The sequence below is a fragment of the Salvia miltiorrhiza genome, chromosome 7 (assembly GCF_028751815.1).
Source record: "Salvia miltiorrhiza cultivar Shanhuang (shh) chromosome 7, IMPLAD_Smil_shh, whole genome shotgun sequence".
Lineage (NCBI taxonomy): Eukaryota > Viridiplantae > Streptophyta > Magnoliopsida > Lamiales > Lamiaceae > Salvia > Salvia miltiorrhiza.
Genome location: NC_080393.1, coordinates 41,561,416 through 41,566,964, shown reverse-complemented (window position 1 = coordinate 41,566,964; position 5,549 = coordinate 41,561,416). Strand labels below are relative to the sequence as shown.

At 38.3% G+C, this 5,549-nt stretch overlaps 1 long non-coding RNA gene across 1 annotated transcript; it reads left to right on the top strand.

Annotated features, from left to right (window-relative positions):
• Positions 1-2,983, top strand: LOC130992977 (uncharacterized). The gene is made up of 3 exons (XR_009091536.1): positions 1-224; positions 2,177-2,240; positions 2,757-2,983. It is a non-coding gene; the product is annotated as an uncharacterized LOC130992977 (long non-coding RNA).
• The last annotated feature ends 2,566 nt before the right edge of the window (positions 2,984-5,549 follow it).

Below are 5,549 nucleotides of genomic sequence, written 5' to 3'. Positions count from 1 at the left end.
TTCTCCACCCCATTTTCGGTCATCTCTCTCTCCCCTTCATCTCTCTACTTTCCTCCATTGTTAGCCATTGATGAAACCTCCGAAGCTCTACCAAGTATGCCAAACACATAAATCACTACTTAAATCCTCCATAAACACATCCTATTAACTTAAATCCAAGAGAATCCTTGAAGATTGGTTTCAAGAATAGTGAGAGAAAATTTGGATAATTGGTGAAAACTTGGGTAAGTGATCTCCATTTTCATAGATATAATTTGTATGAGTGTGTATATGAGTTTATTTGAAGGATTGGAGCAAGAAATCACCCCCTCCCTTTTTCCTTCAAATTTTCGAAAAAATGGGTATCTTACCCTTCAAAAATTTTTCTTCTTCTTTCCTTGAATTGAGGTGAGAAAAATGATCTATGTGATGTTTGGTAATGATTTGTGTATGTTTTGAAAAGCTATGCTTTGTGATGTAAAAATTCGGTTGAGTTAGTTTACCCCAAATTGGGAATTTTTGACTTGATGATCAAGGTGATGAATTGATGATGAAAATGAGTTTATGAGGTGTATATGATGATGATTGATGGAGTAAATTGAGTATATGATGTCAATTGGAGTTTTGATATGAGATTAGTTTACTAGAATTAGGGATATGTGTATATATGCCCTTATTTGTGAATTGATGGTTTTGATGTGAGTTTAAATGACTAAAATTGATAGATATATGATGAGATTAAAGATCCATGTGAGTTTATAAAATTTCTTAGAGTTTAGTTTAATAAAAATTAGGATCTTCTTGTCTATGTGTCTATTAAGTGATTTAACTTAAGATATGTGTAATTGAGCATGATAGTAGTGTTTTAATATGTTTGATTAAGTCTAATGTAAGCTAAGTAAAATTTGGACTTAGTTTAGTTTGAAGGAGTTTTTGAGTTCTCATATGATGTGGGGTTAACGAATGATAAAATGAGGTCAAATTGATTTATGATCATTTTGTGAAGTTGTCATGCTTTTGTTGAGAATTTTATGATGATATATGAGTTTTTCACTAGAGTTAGTTTACATGATAAAAAGGGAAATATATGTGTAAAATGAGTTACATGATGTATGAGGTCAATAATGAATGATTGAGAAATTTTGAGCATGAGATTGAAAGGAATTTGATTGATACGTTGTAGAAACGTTTTCCTTGAGATTTGAGTGGATGATGAAAGAAAAGAGTCAAGATTGAGTATTATGAGTATTTTGATGTATTTGAATGTTTTTAAGTGCTTTAAGTGCTTAAAATGAGTTTTGATGTGTTTGCTTTGTATAAATGTTAAATTGAGCATTTAAGAGTTGGGAATGAATTTTTGGTGATTTTTCGTAGGCTACTGACCTACTGTGATCGACGGTTTGTCGATATCAAAAAGCTTTGAAAATTTTACAGAATGTCCCTACATGAGTCTTGAGCACCTCTGTAAAATTTCAAGTCATTTGGACTTGATTTACTATTTTTATAAAATGCAAAACCAAATCTGCACATTTCTGCCGGGAATTTCAGAGAACAGGGGACAAAGTCATTCATTTCAGTGACTTCCTGTGTGAATTAGATTTCCAAATTTTTATGGTATCAACCTTACTGTATGGGCTAGATATCCACCAAATTTGAGCTCAATTGGACAACGTTTACTATTTTAAAAAAATCAATGTTTCCGATTGCTCAAAACTGCCGAATATGGTAGACCTTGGTAAAAACGCCATATCTCCCAAACCACTTGGAGTTTCTGACTCTACTTTTTTTTAAATGAAACTAGACTCAAATACCTTTCGTTTGGTATGAGTCTGGAGTCCAGGGGATGTCGGAGTCAGAACGTGTTAAAGTTTGAAGTCGAGTCTGTGTAAAAACAGAACATGTCTTGATGACGTTTGATGGTATTTTCTTATGTGCCTTATGTGATTGTGTTGCCTAAGTGTTTGAATGATATTAGACGAGCCATATATGAGTGATAAATCGAGACTTAGAACCATGATTTTCTTGAAACCTATCCTTGGACTTAAGGTTTTGAAATGAGTAAAGAGTTTATGTAGAGTTGATTAAGAGATAGAATATAATATAGAGCATGAGTTGAGGCATGAGTTTTTGTCGTTGAGTTTCTAATCGGGATTCATTTTATGACATGAACCTTCGATGATGACGATGATCCCTGAAGACACGAGCAGAGCAAGGAAGTAAGTAACTCCACTTTGACGGGAGTTTTTGAGTAAGGTCTTCAGGTGGGCAATATTTTGAGTATAAATATATTATCCGAGTTTTCTAAAATGATTTGATGATATAATGATGTTATGAGATTAACAAATGTTTTGAGATAAATGATATTTGAGAACTGTTTGACTTGCCAATTTTTGATGTTGAGCTTGTGTGTTACCCTCTACTGATGAGACGAATTCGGTCCTGCCACAAGCGGGATTTTGTGCACAGAGGTGACTGTGAGCCGTCTTCGGGTCGGCCGGTCACGGTACTTGAGAGGGAGGCCTACTTCTCAGTACCTTTGATGATGAGTAGTGGAAGTGGTACATACATGATGAATGTTTAAACTGCGCAGTTACTTATTTATGATGTTGATTATGAAAACTGCATGCACAGATTCATTTACGCTAACTTTATTTCTGTGTATTGCTGAGATGTGGCAAGTTTCAAACTTATAGCTCTAAGAGCGCCTTTCTTGTTTTTCGGCGTTTGCCCACTGAGTATTATATACTCACGCCCTGCATGTATTTCTAAATGTGCAGGCTAAGCGAGGAGTGAGATTGGTCTGGTGCTGGTGGGGAATCGTTAGATGACGTATTTACTTTATCGTATTTCCTTTTTATCGATAAAGTCTTGATGTGAAGTTACTTTGAATATGAATCAAGTAATATACTCACGGTTATGTGTCTCCATACATGTAACTGGTTCGCCTTTTGCTGCGATACTCTGCATATTATGTTTCCTTATGAAAAATAAGCTATACCTGTTTTATTTTTATTCGTGAAATTCCTGATAATTAAAAAGTTACAACGACGTTGACGATTTTACCCTTGGGTTCAATTGATAATATTTTCCTTAGCATGCTTTGATGTGAGCTTCCGCTTGATGTTCGACCTATTCTTCTTATCTTTTATTCTTTAAAAATAGTCGTATCGACACTCGTACCCCACTATCACTAGTGTCGGGATTTCGGGCTGCGACAAATTTATATCTCAACGTTTTCCAATTATATGATCTTCTGTGATCTACAACACACCATATAATCTATAGTATGAGATAAATTGGACTATAATAGGATTATGCAATAACAATATTTCAGATAGAAGAATCACAGTGAACTAAGGAATCAATGTATACAAGCATAAAGTCTTGCTTTCAGTATACAACCCTTCAATTCTCCCACTTATACTAAAGCAAACTTTTAGTATACAATGTGACTGAAAAACTGATAATATCCTCTAGCTATTACAAAATCTCCCACTTATACTAAAGTTTAATTTAGTATAGGGAGGCCACGAACTCCAAGGCCTTCAACATGCTTGTTGAACACCGCACCAGGAAGACTCTTCGTGAAGGGATCAGCCAGATTATCAACTCCCGCAATATGCATCAAAGCTACATCACCATGCTTGACCACAGACCGAATGTAATGATACTTGCCATCAATGTGTTTCATGGATTGATGACATCTTGAATCCTTGCTATTCGCAATAGCAGCCTCGTTATCACAATAAATTGTGATGCACTTCGGCAAACTAGGAATCACATCAATCTTAGTTAGGAAGTTTCTGAGCCATACAGCCTCTTTAGCAGCTTCACAAGCAGCTACATACTCAGCTTCCATGGTAGATAGTTAATTGCATTTCTGCTTTACACTTCTCCACACAATGGCTCCACCCCCAAACTTAAACACATAGCCAGTAGTAGACCGCCTCTTGTCCTTATCACCTTGATAATCGGCGTCCACATACCCTACCGGTGTCAGATCATCAGACTGGTAAACTAGCGCATACTCCTTAGTCCGTTTAAGGTACTTGAGTATGTGCTTTACAGCAGTCCAATGAGCTTGACCTGGATTCGCCTGATATCTTGCTGCAATGCCAACGGCAAAACAGATATCAGGCCTGGTACACTGCATCGCATACATGAGACTTCCCACAGCCGAGGCATAGGGAATTATCTTCATGCTCGCTATCTCCTCAGGCGTTGTGGGACACATTGCCTTAGATAGCGGAACACCATGTCTGAAAGGTAGAAAACCTTTCTTGGCATTCTGCATGCTGAACCGCGCCAAAACAGTGTCAATGTAGGATGTTTGAGACAAACTCAACATTCTCTTAGATCGGTCACGACCAATCTTTATTCCGAGAATATATGCTGCCTCTCCCAAATCCTTCATTTGAAACTGTTGGGATAACCACTCCTTAATGCCAGACAATACATTCACATTATCGCTAATGAGAAGTATGTCGTCCACATATAGTATAAGGAATACCAGACTCCCATCGATACAGACCCTATAAACGCAACTATCGTTGACACACTGCTCAAAACCATAAGTTTTGACCACGTCATCGAAACGTTTGTTCCAGGATCGTGAAGCTTGCTTAAGCCCATAAATGGACTTCTTGAGCTTCCACACTAGATGCTCCTCACCTTCCTTGATGAACCCCTCTGGTTGTAGCATATAGATGTCTCTATCTTCCTCAAGATACCCATTCAAGAATGCGGTCTTAACATCCATTTGCCACACCTCTAGGTTCATATGGGCAGCCATGGCCAAGAGAGCTCGAATAGACTTAAGCATGGCTACTGGCGAAAAAGTTTCCTCATAATCGATACCAGGTCGTTGAGTATAACCCTTCGCCACTAGTCTCGCTTTGAAGGCCGTAACCTTCCCATCCGGTCCTCTCTTGCGTTTGTATACCCATTTGCAACCAATGGCCTCACGACCAACAGGTAGCAAACATTTCTCGTATACATCCATGGCAGTTATGGATTCATATTCAGAAACCATACATGCTTCCCATTCAAGAGCATCTGGATCTGCTAGTGCTTCTGAGTAAGTCCAGGGATCTTCTTCGACAAGCCCATCATCAACTGAATCCGTAGATTCATTGACAAACGCATATCGATTGGGCAGTTTGCCCTTTGATGCCCTCTCACTACGACGTGGCACTATTGCAGATTCAGTATCGACAGCTTGTGCATTTTCTGATGAGACCTGTGGTACTACATCTTTCACAATTGGCTGACTTGTCGTGCCAATGTCTTTGACCTCACCGAGGACGATTTCGCTCCTACTTTTGTGGTTATTTACATAGTCCTCTTCCAAGAATCTTGCGTTAGTGCTAATAACGACTTTCTGATCCTTAGGACAATAAAAGTAACCACCTTTGGTTCCTCTAGGATATCCTATGAACAACTTTACTTCAGTTCTAGGGCTCAATTTATCGGCATCCTTGTTCAGCACGTGTGCTGGACTGCCCCAAACCCGGATGTGGTTAAGAGAAGGCTTGCGCCCTGACCACAGCTCGGACGGGGTTTTTGCAACC